The sequence below is a fragment of the Carcharhinus amblyrhynchos genome, chromosome 7, assembly GCF_965287045.1.
Source record: "Carcharhinus amblyrhynchos chromosome 7, sCarAmb.v2.hapA, whole genome shotgun sequence".
Classification (NCBI taxonomy): Eukaryota; Metazoa; Chordata; class Chondrichthyes; order Carcharhiniformes; family Carcharhinidae; genus Carcharhinus; species Carcharhinus amblyrhynchos.
In genome coordinates, this window is record NC_137330.1 from 90,101,567 (window position 1) to 90,120,780 (window position 19,214).

Sequence of the window (19,214 nt, forward strand, 5' to 3'; positions counted from 1 at the left end):
TGCTGGGAATCCGCGGAGAAAGGGTGGGGCCCCAGGGAACATCCCTCCAGAAAGTCCTTTGGGACGGATGTTGGAAGAAGGGTGGGGCCCCAGGGAACATCCCTCCAGAAAGTCCGTTGGGAAGGATGTTGGAAGGTTTGGGCACTAGTACTAGGGATAAAAACAAGACGACAATGATGAAATATTGTGCTTTGTTTGGGTGAAGGAACCAATCAGGAGTCCGTCCGTCTTCTGGCCAAAGTACGGTTCGGTTGAGGATTGGGTTTGTCAGATTCTTAATAAATATGTGAGACAGAAGCAGCCGGCGTCCCAGGAAGGAATTGATCATGCAAGTTGCTGGATAATGTTAATTTAGGGGCTGCGGGGGAGGTTATGTGATGAGGGAGCAGAGGAAAGTCGAATAAGGGAGGTGCCCCTAGAGGCACTGGAGTTTGTGGATGGGTCATGAAGTATATAGATGGATCAGCATGAATGGGATGGACCTACAATTGGTCTGAGCAGAAAGAGGTAGAGAGAAGTATGTCAGTGGAACTGGGAACCCTGACATGGGCTTTTACTGAGGTGCGGGGAGAACGCTAATAGTGGTTATGTATTTGGAATTGTGCATGACTATATGACTGTTTGAGAGAGAAAGGGATTTGTCACGACATGAGGCACCCGAATCAAAACATGGTCAAATTTATTAGAGGCCAGTGAGCTCCCATCAGTAAAGGGTTAAAAAGAGACAAGCAGGCTGACTCTGTATGGTACAGAGAGAGAGAGGGTGTAACTGTGTAATTGAGACCCTCATGTGATGTAATAGATATAGCCAATCAAAGTGAATTGCTTTAAGTTTTTAAGTTTACTAAATTATGTAGGGATCGGACAGAAATTTGAATTCTGCCAAGTGGGAAAGGTGGCATTATATTGCATCTTAAAGTTGTGAGGAGAGATAACCATTTAGGCACACAGTAGATTTGATTTTGTACTTGCCTGTGTTGGTTACAAAGGCAGAGCTGTAGAAATAATTAAACATGTAGATTGCACATTAGAATGCTTTCAGTATTTCTTCGTGCATCTGTGCTCCAAGTGATGTTTTGTTTTATTGTACCAGAATTGTAAGAAGGTGCAAGGGTCTTGATTTAGTGAGGATATTTAATGGTGATAAAAATAAATCTTATTTTGGATTTTCTGAATCAGGCTTTAGTTAATTAAACTGCTGTACTTTGACTCACAATTAGTCTCAGAGGTATCTTTACCTACAAGGATTGGTGCCGAAACCTGGGATCTGTTTACGGGTCCGGTTGAATGGCCACAACTGGAGCTCCGGAACAGATTACCAAATTTAAGGGAGTGAATCAAAGTACAGTAGGTGCTCATCTGTGATGAAAAAGTGTGAGTGTGTGTGAGAGGTCTGAGCTGAGCACGTACAGACAAGGAGGCATCTGTCTTTACACCTAGCCCTAGACCAGTTGTTTAAGAGGGGTAGCCCCCTACGCAAAGCTCAGGAGTTTGAAGTGGGTGTAAAGGCTAGAGAAGGATGCCTGGGATGTGGTGTTCAGACGTGAGTAAGAAAGAAAGCCGGCTTAATAGTGTGAGCTTAAAGGTGTAAGCTCACGAGTGTAAGCGGTGGTACGGAGGGGACTGATCACCCCTGATAGGTATCACCGGACTGTGATAAGAGCGACCTAGGGGTGGGATCCATTTCACCCACTAGATCAACAATGGAAATGATTGAAAAAAAAGGACAGAACTAAGAAAATTGGAATTCTCTTAGTTCGAATTAATTGAACAGGTTTAAACCAGATTAATTGAACACATCTCAGTCTTGGGTAAAAAAATATTGGGCTGACGACAAGGAGAAAATTAAAACGTCAGAATCACAGATTAGAGAGTTAGAAAAGAGAAACCAAACAAAGAAAATAGCAGTATTGTTAATACATCAGTTAGCTGGACTAATTGAACAAGTAGTCACTTCCACTAAGAAGTGGAGTGGGGATAAAAAAGATTAAGGAATTAGAATTCAGAGTAAGGGAACTGGAGAAACAAAACCAAGTGTTAGAAGACTACTGCAGAGGGACATCACCTCCCTACCCCGGCAGTATTAACAGACGGACAGGAACAGCAAATAGACCCGATAGTCTGGGCAGGGGAAGGAAACCGAGGGGGATTAGACGCTCCTCCTCTGCAAATAAATTTAAAAGAAGGAGAGACGGTGTGTGTTAAGCAATACCCTATACCTTTGCAAGGAAAAAAAAGGATTACAGCCAGTAATTGAAGGATTGGTTAGAGATGGACTGTTAGAACCCTGCATGTCCCCTTATAATACCCCTATATTGCCTGTAAAGAAGCCTGAGGGAACGTACCGCCTGGTACAGGACCTAAGGGCCCTGAACCAGATAGTGACGATGCGACACCCCGTTGACCCTAATCCTTATATTTTATTAAGCAAGATTCCTCCTGATCACGGATGGTTCAGTGTAGTGGACCTAAAAGATGCATTTTGGACATGCCCACTGGTGGAAGAAAGTCGAGACTTATTTGCTTTTGAGTGGGAAAATCCTATCACAGGACGGAAACAGCAGTTCAGGTGGACAGTGCTCCCACAGGGGTTCACAGAGTCCCCAAATCTTTTCGGTCAAGTCTTAGAGCAGGTGTTAGAAAGATTTAAAAAGCCTGATGAAATCACGTTACTACAATATGTAGATGACCTACTCGTAACAGGAGGAGGAAAGGAAAAGGTAATAGAAGCCACAAATAGCTTATTGAATTATCTGGGACAACAGGGATTCAGGGTGCCAAAGAAAAAGCTGCAGTACGTAGAGAAGGAAGTTAAATACCTTGGACACCTAATCAGTGAGGGAAGGAGAAGAATAGATCCAGAAAGAATACAAGGAATCCTAGATCTAAATATACTATGGACTAAAAAGGAACTTAGGAGGTTCTTGGGATTAGTAGGATACTGTAGATTGTGGATCAAAGGGTACGCACAGAAAACTAAACAACTATATTTGAAACTGTTAGAAGAAGAACCTAATGTTTTAAAGTGGACAGAGGATCTAAGCTGATAATAGAAACGAAACTCCCTTGGACTAAGTGCTTACCAAAAGCACTTTTGCGTATTTGTACAGCTCCTCGAAAGGATTTGGGTTTATCCCCCTATGAAATGCTATTTGGACTACCTTATATGGGAGCAGTCGGGGAGTTACCGGTTCCTGAAATGAATGATCAATTTGTAAAGAAATATATACTGGGCCTGTCCTCCTCGATATCTTCCCTTAGGAAACAAGGATTATTGTCGCAGACTCCAGCCCTCGACTTCACGGTACATACAATTCAACCAGGAGATCGGGTCCTGGTAAAGTCATGGAAAGAAACTAAGCTGCAACCGGAATGGGAGGAACCATGTCAAGCACTCCTAACAACTGAGACAGTAATCAGGACTGCTGAAAAGGGGTGGACACATCATACTATAATCAAGGGACTGGTAAAACCTCCAGATAATTCCAACACGTGGATGGTCAAACCGACTGAAGAACCTTTGAAGCTGAAATTTAAAAGACTCTAAATAATCAATTTTTAGTTGCGGCGTGAGCGCGGGAAAGGAACTGTTTTGAATTAAGTTCTCTCCTAAAAGGTAACGAGAAAGGGATAGAATGGAAGGGGTAACCTGGATAATGCCTTCCTTCCTCTTGTCCAAGAGAGTACTTACAAGTATGGGATATAATTCAGATAAGTTAGAAGAGGACAAGGGAAACACTATGAGCTCAGTTACGGTTCTGGATCTCACTACAACACAGGTAGTAGAGACAGACCTGTGTTCTTTGGTAATATGTGGGGATCTGGTGAGCCAGCAAAAATATTCGGTAGAATCCTTACAATTTTATGCCGACGGAAAGTATCCTTGGGGTAAACTCCCTTCCATAATATCCCTTCATCAGAAACATATGCAGCCAAGATCAGAATGCCTAGATAAGGAATACAATCTTATAGGGACCAAATGGACTGAAAAAAAAAATAAGCAGTCCAGTCTTAGATCCTAAGAACCTCTCCCGGTACTCCATAGCTGGTGGGCCCTTCTTTACAGGTAACTGGACCAGGGACCAACAATTGCACCAGGCAGTATTTGGAATTAGGGTAAAGGAGGGAGGAAAAGATAGCAAATTGAAATGTTGTTTCCGAATCTATGTAGATAAAAATTTGAAAACACCTGACTAGAATGATAAGGTTCCCCAAAACGACCCAAGGGCAGTAAGAGTGGTCGAAGTAAACAACCTAAAACAAATCCTTGAAATAGAGACTGGGTATGAGGAGACTAATGCCTGGGTAGAATGGGTCAAATACACTGTAAAAAGCTTAAATAAAAGCAATTGCTATGCCTGTGCGTCTGGGAAGCCAGTGGCCCAAATAGTACCCTTCCCTCTGGGATGGAAACGCGACAGAAGAGGTATGGAGTGCATGTTAGCCCTGTATCAAGAAAAGGAAGCATGGGGCAACCCGAACTGCACATCCCTATCCCTGATGTTCCCTCCTGTGGAAGCAAAGAACTTAAAAACTCCCCCTCAGTTTCTCACTGCCGTTGTGAATCACACTTCATGTGTGAACCGACAAAGGGCAGAGTTAACTCATAATATGGGGGAGTTAGAATCATGCTCAGAGGTCAGGAGCATTACAGAGAACGGAATGGGAGGGAACTATTCATCATTGAAAATCCCCAGAGCAGATATATGGTGGTATTGTGGAGGAAGGGTACTGAGGCCAACTCTACCCCCTCAGTGGAAAGGTACATGTGCAATTGTCCAATTGGCTATACCATTTACCCTGGCATTTGAAAAATCAAAAGGATCAGGAAAAACAAGAGATCAGTGATAGGAATTTCTTTTGATGAAAAGATATATCTAGATCCCATAGGAGTGCCTCGGGGAGTTCCAGATGAATTTAAAGCTCGAAATCAGATTACAGCTGGGTTTGAATCCTTGTTTTGGTGGGTAACAATAAATAAGAACGTAGATTGGATAAATTATATAAGATTGGGACGAGCAAGTGAATAGTATGTTAGCCAAACTGGAACAACCTACTCACGCATATCTGGACTAAACCTGGAAAAAGGGATGCTAGTGAAAAATTACAGACAGTAAAAAGAAAAGGGGGGATTGTGAGAAGTAGTGTAATTTTTAAGGCTGCAAGAGCTAACAGTACAATCAGCAGTGATGGACGAGTTCAGCAGCATACAGAAAGGGGGAGGCACATGACAGACAGTTAACTAGGTTACACGAAACAGATAACCGCAGTGATGAGATTAAGCGCAAAATGGGAGTTGAGAGAGTGTTAATTGAAGGAATGACACAATACAAGCCATTTACAGTGTTTAAAGTTAACAAGGTTAACAGCCAAATAAGGGGGAATAACACAATACAAGCCATCACAATGTTTGAAAAACAGTATAAAATGTGCTGCAAATCTATGTAAGGTGTGCCTATTTTGACTAGACACCCGGTCTTGCAAGAACGACAAATAAAATCTTGCTCCTTCAGAACTTGACTTGACTAAATTGTTTAACTGTGAGCTGTGTTTCTCACACCCGCAACTCCACACATTTAACCTGCTAATCCCCCTGACATTAATGGGCACCAAGCCACCAATTAAAAAAAGCAATATTGGTCTCTTAGAGCCACTGAAGGGCTACTTAGATGCATGGGGATTATAGGAGGTACTTATCATTGGCCTTATCCAATATAGGATGTGCAGACCCAGAGCCACTTCCTTGGATCTATTTGATTAACGGTCCTTCCATTTCAGAATATTCCAGAAAACTCATTAGAGATCAGAGGTTGCAAGCAAACTAACATTTTCTTTCCTGGTGCAACTGACTTTTTCCCCTTTACTCTTAAATTATTCCATGCTTTGCTGTTTTACATAATACCGGAATAAAAGTTTTATTACTGTACTTATATCCTTTGCTCTGATGCTTGCTAGTGCCACTTTTGCACACTTAAATTTAAAACCAATTTTAAAATGATTTTCTATTCCTACCAAAATTTTGCTCTCCCCTTTCTCTGTAAACGTTGCATGGTAGGTCTTCTAATTGGAATTTCTACCCTTGCTTGTTTAATTTGCATTTATCTTTCTTTAGCATGGGTTTCATGCATATTATAACTTGCAATATTTTCCATTTTTCAACAGCTTTTTTTAAACAATATATTTCTTTTTGTCTTCTATTATTGAAGTTGCTTTTTAAAACCCCACAATTCTATTTTCGCCCTTAGTATCACCAAAGAACAAATGAACAAGCCCTTCAGCCCCCCAAGCCTATGCCGATCATGATGCCTGCCTAAACTAAAACCATATGCGCTGATGGAGCCTGAACCTTTCCATTCTCATCCTATTCATCTAGTTGCCACTTAAATGCCACTATTATATCTGCCCCTACGACCTCCCCAGGCAGCGCATTCCAGACATTCAGCAGTTGCCAGATAATCTTAACCTTGATGGTATTATGATCCTTCATTCCCAGAACTTCCATTACTTACAAATTGAGATTGCAATATTCTTGCAAGAATCAAATCTAGATGTGAGCCCCCCAGTAAAAATGCAGAATTCTATTAAAAAGTGATGTTGTATTCAACAGTCTACGTCAGTCACCAAACTTCTATTTGGAGTTTACCTTATGCCATTGGGTTTATTAAAGCTACCTGTTATTACAATCTATTTTTAAAAAAAACCTCAGCATATCTTCACTGTTGTCGTCTTTTATTCTGCTGGAAGTCTGTAGCATACTCTACCTGGAATTGTTCGTTGATGAGTGCAGCTCCAAGAATGGTCACCGTGTTTTTCAAAATTTTCTTCAAAAGGTGGGCAGAAGGAAGTTTTCTTTTTGGGTAAACAATCAAGATGCTTGATATTGTCCAAAACAAAGCAACCTGATTGATTGACACTATCCACTGCCTTAAACATTTACTTCACCATGGTGTACAAAGAACAAAGAACAAAAACAGCCTGGGAAACAGGCCCTTCGGCCCAACGAGCCCACGCTGCCATCCCAACACCACCAGTCCCCCCCTCCACCCATGACTCTTGTCTAATGTTTTATGGCCATCCACATTGAGGGAAACTAATTTAGGGACAATTTATTACTGCCAGTCAGTCTAACAGCACATCTTTGGGGTGTGGGAGGAAAACGGAGCATCCGGAGAAAACCCACGCAAGCATGGGGAGAATGCGCAAACTCCCACAGACACTGGCCCAAATCCATGTGTCTGCACAGCAATCAGTGATAGTCACTGAGCTGTCGTCTTGCCCAGTATCTGGTCCAGTTTAGGCACACACTAACGACATGAAGCACTAGGCCAATCTTGAACAACCAAGAGCAGCCCAAGTACGACCCATCGCGTGTATGCCCCTCGTTGGACACAAGGTGGACCGACTTAAAACCTGTGAATGAAAAGAAAAAAAAACATTATTATTGTACCATATCCATTTACCTTACCAGGGACGCCCCAATGCTAATGACCCTTATTTAAAACAATCTCCTATATCCATCCATCTCCAACCCACTCATGTGCCTGTCTAAGTTACTCTTAAATGACTCTAGCGTGTACAGTGGCAGTACTGTGTACCATCTACAAGATGCGCTGCAGCAACTCTCCAAGTCTTCATAGACAAAAAACATTCATACATGTGACCTCTGCCACCTTGATGGCCAATGGAAGAAGATGCATAGAAATGCCACCATCTCCATAATCACATATGATTATGACTTGGAGCTATATTGTTGTTCCTTCCTGTCACTGGGCCAAGTTCCTTGAAGTCTCTCCCTAACAGCATTGAGGCTGTACCAATACCACATCAATTGTAATGGTTCAAGAAAGAAGTTGACCACCACCTATTCGAGGGCAACTAAGGAATAATAATAAATGTTGGCTTTGCCAGTAATTGTCTCATCCTAAGAACGAAAGGGAATAAAACCAAGGATGAAAATGTTAAGATCAACGTCTTACTTGACCGAGAGCGAAAATAAGCACGGGGTGATAGGAGGACAGGACTTAATGTGAGTGAATATACATAGAACATTACAGCACAGTTTAGGCCCTTTGGCCCCCGATGTCGTGCTGACATGTGAAACCAAACTAAAGCCCATCTAACCTACACTATTCCAACATCATCCATATGTTTATCCAATGACCATTTAAATGCCCTTAACATTGGCGAATCCACTACCATTGCAGGTAGGGCATTCCACGCCCTTAATACTCTCCGAGTAAAGAACCTACCTCTGACATCTGTCCTATATCTATCTATCTAGTTTAAAGCTATGTCCCCTCATGCTAGCCATCAGCATCTGAAGAAAAAGGCTCTCACTGTCCATCCTATCTAATCCTCTGATCATCTTGTAAGCCTCTAGTAAATCACCTCTTAACCTTCTCTCTAACGAAAACAGCCTCAAGTCCCTCAGCCTTTCCTCATAAGACCTTCCCACCACACCAGACAACATCCTAGTTAATCTCCTCTTTACCCTTTCCAAGGCTTCCACATCCTTCCTATAACATGGCGACCTGAACTGTACGCAATACTCCAAGTGTGGCCAGACCAGAGTTTTGTACAGCTGCAACATGACCTCATGGCTCCAAAACTCAATCTCTCTACCAATAAAAGCTAACACACCATTTGCCTTCTTAACAACCCTATCAACCTGGGTGCCAGCTTTCAGGGATCGATGCACATGGATTCCGAGATCTCTCTGCTCATCCCCACTTCCAAGTATCTTACCATTAGCCCAGTACTCTGCATTCCTGTTACTCCCTCTAAAGTGAATCACTTCACACTTTACTGCATTAAATTTTCCGCATTTGCTACCTCTCAGCCCAGCTCTGCAGCTTATCTATGTCCCTCTGTAACCTGCAACATCCTTCCATTTGTCCACAACTCCACTGACTTTAGTGTCATCCACAAATTTACTAATCCACCCTTCTACATCCTCATCCAGGCCATTTATAAAAATGACGAACAGCACTGGTCCTAAAACAGATCCTTGCGGTACACCACTAATAACTGAACTCCAGGATGAACATTTCCCATCAACCACCACCCTCTGTCTTCTTACAGCTAGCCAATTTCCAATCCAAACTGCTAAATCACCCTCAATCCCAAGCCTCCATATTTTCTGCAATAGCTTACCGTGGGGAACCTTATCAAATGCTTTACTGAAATCCATATACATCACATCAACTGCTTTACCCTCATCCACCTCTTTGGTCACCTTCTCAAAGAACTTGATAAGGTTTGCGAGGCACGACCTACCCTTTTATTCCTTTCTAGATGATTATTAATCCTATCTCTTATAATCCTTTCTAAAACTTTGCCCACAACAGAAGTGAGGCTCAGTAGTCTATAATTGCCAGGGTTGCCTCTACTCTCCTTCTTGAACAAGGGGACAACATTTGCTATCCTCCAGTCCTCTGGGACTATTCCTGTAGACAATCATGACATAAAGATCAAAGCCAAAGCTCTGCAATCTCCTTCCTCGTCTCCCAGAGAATACTAGGATAAATCCCATCCGGCCCAGGGGACTTATCTATTTTCACACTTTCCAGAATTGCTAACATCCTCCTTATGAACCTCAATCCCACCTAGTCTAATAGCCTGTATCTCAGTATTCTCCTCAACAACGTTGTTTTTTTCCTGTGTGAATACTGACAAAAAAATTCATTTACCAACTCTCCTATCTTTCAGACTCCATGCACAACTTCCCACTACTGTCCTTGACTGGCCCTAATCTTACCCTACTCATTCTTTTATTCCTGACATACCTATAGAAAGCTTTAGCGTTTTCCTTGATCCTACCTGACAAAGATTTCTCATGTCCCCTCCTGACTCTTCTTAGCTCTCTCTTTAGTTTCTTCCTGGCTAAGTTGTAACTCTCAAACACCTTCACATCTCATCTTTACATAAGTCTCCTTCTTCCTCTTCATTAGAGATTCAAGTTCTTTAGTAAACCACAGTTCCCTCACTTGACCACTTCCTCCCTGCCTGACAGGTACATATTTATCAAGGACACACAGTAGCTGTTCCTTGAACAAGCTCCACATTTCAATTGTGCCCATCCTGCAGTTTCCTTCCCCAGCCTATGCATCCTAAATCTCACCTAATCGCATCATAATTTCCTTTCCCCCAGCTATAACTCTAGCCCTGTGGTATATACCTATCCTTTTCCATCGCTAAAGTAAATGTAACCAAATTGTGGCCACTATCATCAAAGTGCTCACCTACCTCCAAATCTAACACCTGGCCTGGTTCATCACCCAGTACCAAATCCAATGTGGGCTCGCCTCTTGTTAGCCTATCTACATACTGTGTCAGGAAACCCTCCTGCACACATTGGACAAAAACTGATCCCTCTAAAGTACTCGAACTATAGCATTTCCAGTCAATATTTGTAAAGTTAAAGTTCCCCCTAACAACTACGCTGTTACTTTTAGTCCTATCCAGAATCATCTTTGCAATCCTTTCTTCTACGTCTCTGGAACTTTTCGGAGGCCTATAGAAAACTCCCAGCAGGGTGACCCCTCCTTTCCTGTTTCTAACCTTAGCCCATACTACCTCAGTAGATGAGTCCTCATCAAACGTCCTTTCTGCCACCGTAATACGGTCCCTGACTAACAATGCCACACCTCCCCCTCTTTTACCACCTTCCCTGATCTTACTGAAACATCTAAACCCTGGAATCTGCAACAAACATTTCCTATCCCTACTCTATCCATGTCTCCGAAATGGCTACAACATTGAAGTCCTAGGTACCAAACCATGCTGTAAGTTGACCCACCTTATTCTGGATGCTCCTGGTAGATACACTTCAAACCATATTCCTGCCTGCCGGTACACTCCTGCAACCTCGAAACCTTATTCGTGACCTCACTACTCTCAACCTCCTGTACACTGGAGCTACAATTCAGGTTCCCATCCCCTTGCTGAATTAGTTTAAACCCTCCCGAAGAGCATTAGCAAATCCCACCACCCCCCCCACCCCCACTCAGGATATTGGTGCCCCTCTGGTTCAGGTGTAGACCACCCCATTTGTAGGGGTTCCATCTACCCCAGAAAGAGCCCCAATTATCCAGGTATCTGAATCCCTCCCTCCTGCACCATCCCTGTAGCCATGTGTTCAACTGCTCTCTCTCCCTATTCTTTTCCTCGCTAGCATGTGGCACGGGTAACAAACCAGAGCTAACAACTTTGTTCTATCTCTAAGCTTCCACCCTAACTCCCTGAATTTCTGCCTTACATAAGAACATAAGAAATAGGAGCAGGAGTAGGCCATCTGGCCCTTCGAGCCTGCCCCGCCATTCAATAAGATCATGGCTGATCTGTCGTGGCTCAGTTCCACATTCCCGCCCTCTCCCCATAACCCTTAATCCCTTCTCTTATCAAAAACCCATCAACCCACGTCTTAAAAATATTTAGCGAGGTAGCCTCCACCACTTCAACAGGCAGAGAATTCCAGAGATTCACCACCCTTTGAGTGAAGAAGTTCTTCCTGAACTCCGTTCTAAACTGCCCCCCCCCTTTATCTTGAGGCTGTGCCCCCTAGTCCTACTGTCCTTTCTGAGCGGGAAGAGTCTCTCCACCTCTATCCTATCCATCCCATTCATCATCTTATACGTCTCAATGAGATCTCCCCTCATTCTTCTAAACTCTAACGAGTACAAGCCTAGTTTATTCAGCCTCTCCTCATAGCTCAACCCCCTCAACTCCGGTATCAGCGTAGTAAACCTCCTCTGCACTCCCTCCAAGGCCAAAATATCCTTGCGTAAGTACGGCGCCCAAAACTGCACACAGTACTCCAGCTGTGGCCTCACCAATGCCCTATACAGCCGCAGCAAGACCTCCCTACTTTTATATTCAATCCCCCTTGCTATGAAGGCCAGCATCCCATTTGCCTTCCTGACCACCTGCTGCATCTGCAAGCTGGGTTTTTGCGACTCATGCACAAGGACCCCGAGGTCCCTCTGCACCGTCGCCTGCTGCAGTTTTTCTCCACGTAAGTAATAATCCTTCCTACCATTATTCCTACCAAAGTGGACCACCTCGCGCTTGCCAACATTAAATTCCATTTGCCAGTTCCATTTGCCAGCATCCCCATCCCTTTTCCTACCTATGTCTCTATGTGGACCATGACTTAGGGCTGGTCCCCCTTCCCCTTAAGGATCCCGAAAACACGATTCGAGACATCACGGACCCTGGCACCTGGGAGGCAACACTCCAACCACGAGTCTCTCTCGCTCCCACAGAATCTTCTATCTGTCTCCCTGACTATGGAGTCCCCAATGACTATTGCTCTACACCTCTCCCCCCCTTCTCTTCTGAGCAACAGGGACAGACTCTGTGCCAGATACATGTGCCCCATGGCTTACCCCTGATAAGTCCCCCTCCCCCAACAGTATCCAAAACGATATACTTGTTATTTAGAGGAAGAGCCACAGGGGATCGCTGCTCCGACTGCATCTTACCGCTTCTAACAGTCACCCACATATCTTCATTTCTAGGAGTAACTACCTCCCTATAGTTTTTATTTATAACTATCTCTGCCTCCCAAGTAATCCTGAGTTCATCCAGTTCCAGCTCCAATTCCCTAACATGGTCTTCAAGGAGCTGGAATTAGGTGCACTTCCAGCGGGGACACTAATGGCATCCCCCACCTCAAACATCCCACAGGAGGAACATTGCACTGCCTGCACTGACATCCCTGCTAACTTCCCTTACTAAGAGATAAAAGAGAAAAGAAAGGAAAGAGAGAGAGAAAAAAAGTTTACCTGCTCTCACTCTAAGTCTTTTTTTTTAGGTTAGAGGTGGGAGGGTGGGAGACCCTACACATGTAGTGTCTCGGGTTTCTTCCCTGTTCAAATTTATTGGGCAAAAAACCTTTCCAGGCCTCTCCGCGGCCTACTTCCGGTTTCCTGATTTCTGCTACTCTGGAAAAAAAATTCCAAAAAAGTAAGTTCAAAATTACGCACTCTTACCTTCCAGCTCTCCTCATAAGAATCGTTCCCCTCTCTGCTTGCTCCAGTGGAACAATGAGGCCAAAACCTCAAAGGTAAGTACCTTTTAAAGACAGCAGAGTTTAGGATGACCTTGAGTTAAAGGAACAGTAGAATATGGAGGAATTGTGTTGGAATTGTCAAGTTTAGAGAAATCAAAGGCATGGATGACAGTTTCAGCGAGTTCACTCTTCCCAATATTTAATTGGAGAAAATTTCTGCTCATCCAGTGCAGATGTGTGATAAGTAGTCTGATAATTTAGCAACAACAGAGAAGTCAATGCAGGTGATGGTGAGGTAGTGCTGGATGCTGTCAGCATAGATATGAAAACAAATGCTGGCCTTTCAGGTGATGTTGTTGAGGGTCACCAGAGGTAAGCATATGGGTTCAGGAAGAAAAACCATTGCTTGTAATTCATTGATTACAATTAGATAGATAAGAATGGAACCTGGTGAGCAAGGTCCCACCCAGTTGGGGCGGATTGGAAGAGGTTGGCACAGTCAACCATATCAAGGACTGTAGACAGGCTGAAGTTTAGTGGGATCAAGTGAACAGGAGGTGAATGTCTGAAATATTGGGAGATAATCCTAGAACAAAAAATTATTTTGATGAAAGCAAAATACAGTGGATGCTGGAATCTGAAACAAAAACAGAAAATGCTGGAAAATCTCAGCAGATCTCACATCTGTGAGGAGAGAATAGAGCCAATGTTTCAACTCTAGATGACCCTTTGTCAGAGCTGTGCAGACGAAGGGTCATCTAGTCTTGAAGCATTGGCTCTATTCTCTCCCCACAGATTAAAGTTTATTTATTAATCACAAGTGGGTTTACATTCGTACTGCAATGAAGTTATTGTGAAACTCCCCTAGTTGCCACACTCCAGCGCCTGTTCAGGTTCACTGAGAGAGAACTTAACAATGCACCTAACCTGCACATCGTTGGACTGTGGGAGGAAAACTGGAGCACTGGGAGGAAACCCACACAGACACGGGGAGAATGTGCAAACCACACAGACAGAGTGACAAAAGCTGGGAATTGAACCCAGGTCCTGGCACTGTGACGCAAAAGTGCTAACCATTATGCCACCAATGCTATCAGACCACTGAGATTTTCCAGCATTTTCTTTTTTGTTGCAAAAAATTATTTTGTCTGTAGTTGATGGCTTAGCCATTAATAGGATTCCTGCGATCATGGAAAACAATCATCCACTTTGTTTTTCCTTTGCGTCAATGACCTTTTTCACTTATCGTCCAACTGTTTGTTGATTATTTTATTCAATGTACATTAACTTCCTTCAGAATGTATGCCCTCAATGTACAAATCCTTAATTCCTCTTGCGGCCTAGTAGCTGAATCACTAAACCTTTGACTTATCTGTGCTTGTGGATATAGCTTTCTTCATTTACTAACATGAGCAAAAGAAAAGTCAATGTAATTGAGTTTCCTTGGAGTTTCTTCACATCACTTGGAAATCTGCACCATCTTGTGCTGATGATTTTACATTTCATTCTCCTTCACCTGTTGACATTCTTAATGCACTGACATCTTAGCCTTATTATTGCCTCCAGATCTCAAATGGAATTCCCATATCTCCATCAATCTTAAAGCTGCACCCAAAAAGCTTCAGTTCCTTTTTGGTGGCAAATGATTATTTTCCTTAACAACTTCCATTTAACTCTCCATGAAGCTTGGTTCCATTTCAAAAGTGCTCTCATTCCTGGGGAGACCATTCTGGGACTTGTCTTGAAATCCTGAGCAATATGTAGAAAAAAAAGTTAGCTGATATGTGACAGTTCTCTAACTTTCACCGGCGAGCTTCAAACTTAATTTTCTATGAATAGAAATTTACGGCTGGATTTTAAGCAACTGCTCACATCAGGAACGAGATCAGCAGAGCCCACTTAATCATGGGAGAGCTTGGTCTCAGCCTTGCAGCAGCTGGAAAAGCTTCCCGGATTAAGTTGGAGGGTAGAAGACACTGATGTGGGATTTCTGGCCACCTCTCATTAATGAACTGATTGACACCCATAATCCGTGAGTCAACTGCAGTTTAGTGGTGGCTCAGGAAGTAAATGGAGACTGCATAGATCTCCCACACCCTCTGAAAGCTACCCAGCAAATCTAGTCACGCTCTGCTCCATTGAGGGACCCAGTCATTGAAAGACTGCCTTTTCCCCATGCCCATCCCACCTTTACTCATCTGTGGCCCTCTGTTGTTTTGGGTCTTGGTGGCTGCAGTGCTACCAGCAGCCATCGCTTCCACTGGCCCTGGCAGCATCTGGCCTCTGATTAGCCAGTAGGTCTCGACAAGCAGGACATCCACAGCTGGGGACCTCAATTGCAGTGAAGAGCAGACAGTGGCCAATTAAGTATCTGAAAGGCATTTGGTTTCTTCTGGCTTGCCTCTCAAACTGACAGGGATTCCCCACACCCCCCAATGTTACTCCAACCAATAGGCAAGACCCTTACTGACTGAACAAAATCCTGGCCCTAGTATTCATATCTATTTGTCTATTTATGTGAAATGCATAATTTTCATTTGCATTGATATATCCAGAAAGATATTTAATATTACAACAAAATCTTTAAAAATATGTATCTTCAGAAGCTCAGGTGTTTGTTTGTGGGAGGTATGATTCTCCTCCATATTTTCTTTTCTTAAGGGATGTGAAAGTGAGTAATTGCTGGTCATTCTTGTGCACAATTCTTCCACAGTTTTTACAGTAGCATAATCAGACAATTTATAACTGAGCTGAACCAAAAACAAAAATTAAAGATGATTACCTAAATAGCCAGAGTCAAGGCAGCAAGTTCTTGCGATCTGGAATGCACTGCCTGAAGGGGTGGCGAAAGGAAATTTAATACTAACTTTCAAAAAGGATAAATATTTCAAAAAATTAAGAGGGCTAAGGGGAAAGACCAGAGAAGTGGGATTAACTGCTAATGAGTCAGTGTTGTTTATTGAAGTGACTAACTACCAGGTCATTTTTTTTTTTATTCATTCGTGGGTCATGAGCATCGCTGGCTGGCCAGCATTTATTGCTCATCCCTAGTTGTCCTTAAAACTGAATGGCTTGCCAGGCTGTTTCAGAAGGCAGTTAGTTGAGAGTCAACCACATTGCTGTGGCTATGCAGTCACATGTAGGCCTGACCAGGAAAGGACTGCAGATTTCTTTCCCTAAAAGAGCATTAGTGAATCAGATGGGTTTTTCTGATAATTGACAATGGTTTCATGGTGATCAGTAGAATCTTAATTCCAGATTTTTTTATTGAATTCAAATTCCATTTAAAGCTATGTTTTAAAAATTGATATTGAAGCTAGCAATATGTTATATCACTTTTGGCATTATTCAACTCCAGACAGACGTGGAACTCAAGCAATTACTGAATGTGGACAATCACAGTCACTTGTGGAATTCACAGAACCCTTTAGAAGGATGGAACGTCTATAAACATCTATAAACAGGACAATATCAGCCAACTCAGTGTTTTGCTTCACTATGAATTATGTCAGATGAATATGAAATTTATCTCACTGACTTGTGTTAGCTCCTCATCCCACACACTACAAACTTGGCTATCTTAAACACTTGGGAGCAAAAAAACACAACTGGTCTAACACACCCCCTTATCTGGAAGAGGATTTTTGGACTTGTGTCAGGTCACATTGGTAAGGTGGCTATGTTCATTATCTGCTTTTAAAACAACAGAAGCTGTTCAGAGTCAGAAATAACATCAGATCTGCTGCAAAATAGCTATGTAGCCAAGGTAAAACAGCTATACCTTGAAAGTGGGAGGCCTCTCCCCCAATCAACCTGTCCAAACCTCAGGTTTGCCTGTGAGCTGATCTGGCAGTTCAATTACAGTAAGAAGTCTGACAACACCAGGTTTAATGGAGAAAATGGAGAGCTCTCCATTCACCTGACGAAGAGGGAAACCTCAAACGCTTGTGAGTTTACTATCAAATAAATCGGTTGGACTTAAACCTGGTGTTGTCAGACTTCTTACTATGTCTACCCCAGTCCAACACCGGCATCTCCACATCATGAATTCAATTACAAGCAGCTTTGCAGCTTACTGAGAATCCTCTGTTTTTACAAGTCTTCTCCAGCTAAAGTATCGAATCTAAGGAGGTCTTGCTGCAGCTGTATAGGGCATTGGTGAGGCCGCAGCTGGAGTACTGTGTGCAGTTTTGGGCGCCGCACCTGTGCAAGGATATTTTGGCCTTGGAGGGAGTGCAGAGGAGGTTTACTAGGCTGATACCGGAGTTGAGGGGGTTGAGCTATGAGGAGAGGCTGAATAGACTGGGCTTGTACTCGTTGGAGTTTAGAAGAATGAGGGGAGATCTCATTGAGACGTATAAGATGATGAATGGGATGGATAGGATAGAGGTGGAGAGACTCTTCCCGCTCAAAAAAGACAGTAGGACTAGGGGGCACAGCCTCAAGATAAAGGGGGGGCGGTTTAGAACGGAGTTGAGGAGGAACTTCTTCACTCAAAGGGTGGTGAATATCTGGAATTCTCTGCCCGTTGAAGTGGTGGAGGCTACCTCGCTAAATATTTTTAAGAAGCGGGTTGATGGGTTTTTGATAAGCGAGGGGATTAAGGGTTATGGGGAGAGGGCGGGAAAGTGGAACTGAGCCACGACAGATCAGCCATGATCTTATTGAATGGCGGGGCAGGCTCGAAGGGCCAGATGGCCTACTCCTGCTCCTATTTCTTATGTTCTTATGTTCTTATGTTCTTAAGAAACTGCAAGTCTGCTACGAAAAAGACTGATTCTAGCCGTGTTTTTTTTCCTTCATCTGTACCTAATCTGTGAGATATGTTGTTTTAAACTGCTGGGCAAATGCGTGATAAAAGTCTTTATTTTTAAATTCATCAATGCTTGCTTCTGCAAACACTTAAATTGGGACAAATCATTTTGAGGATAAGAAGATAAGTGAACCTCATAAATTAGAATCCTTTCATCATGGACAACAATGAAACACATTCTGTGACACATATAGAACTTTGGTGAGACTACAGCTATTACCTGCATATCTCCTGCAAAATCATGGATCTTCGATTACTCTCTCTTGATTACTTCACATATGTTGATGACTTGGCCCTGGCTTTCTAGACTAAGCAATTTAAGAACGCAGAACTCATGAAAGATCAATGTTCTCTGGAAGCATACTTCACAAACATTACAAAGGCTCTCATTTCACCCTTCCAACTGAAGAGTGCGAAGAACAGGGAATACCAGTCCAGTTCTGCAGTGCATTATTCATCCACGATCCAATACCAAAATACTCTGGCAACACTCTTGAATAGTAACTGGCAAGTATCACCTGGGACAGCACAGCCAATGCTACTTTATTTAGCCTGGTTAACCTGACTCAGGGGTTACATAACATAAGAACATAAGAAATAGGAGCAGGAGTAGGCCATCCAGCCCTTCAAGCCTGCCCCGCCATTCAATAAGATCATGGCTGATCTGTCGTGACTCAGTTCCACATTCCCGCCCTCTCCCGATAACCCTTAATCCCCTCGCTTATCAAAAACACATCAACTCGCGTCTTAAAAATATTTAGCGAGGCAGCCTCCACCACTTCAACGGGCAGAGAATTCCAGAGATTCACCACCCTTTGAGTGAAGAAGTTCCTCCTCAACTCTGTTCTAAACCGCCCCCCCCTTTATCTTGAGGCTGTGCCCCCTAGTCCTACTGTCCTTTCTGAGCGGGAAGAGTCTCTCCACCTCTATCCTATCCATCCCATTCATCATCTTATACGTCTCAATGAGATCTCCCCTCATTCTTCTAAACTCTAACGAGTACAAGCCTAGTTTATTCAGCCTCTCCTCATAGCTCAACCCCCTCAACTCTGGTATCAGCCTAGTAAACCTCCTCTGCACTCCCTCCAAGGCCAAAATATCCTTGCGTAAGTGCGGCGACCAAAGCTGCACACAGGTTGCCACACAATGCCAATGTCAGGCCATAGGAAACAAGAACAAGGCAATTCATCCCCTCAGTTCTGTCATTTGCCATTTAATATGATCATACCTGATTTGACATTCCTCACATTTTCTTTCATGCCTGTATTAACCCCCAGTAAGGTCCATGGGGAAGCACTGATTAATCTCCTGACGGGGTTCTTTGAGTATTAGAGGCAGTGGCCTGTCCAGCTGAAACTCATTACCTAAGTTTTTTTTAAGTCAGGTCCA

At 43.2% G+C, this 19,214-nt stretch overlaps 1 protein-coding gene across 3 annotated transcripts in view; it reads right to left on the minus strand.

The window, feature by feature from the left end:
* Positions 1–19,214, minus strand: part of pnrc1 (proline-rich nuclear receptor coactivator 1) — a 206,983-nt gene that overhangs the window by 15,563 nt on the left and 172,206 nt on the right. Inside the window, exon 3 of one of the 3 annotated variants that reach the window (XR_013887032.1) lies at positions 12,993–14,761. The exons of the other annotated variants lie outside the window; for them this stretch is intronic. The gene's annotated coding sequence lies outside the window, so the exon portion shown is untranslated. The remainder of the gene's footprint in view (positions 1–12,992; positions 14,762–19,214) is intronic. 3 annotated transcript variants of the gene reach the window in all.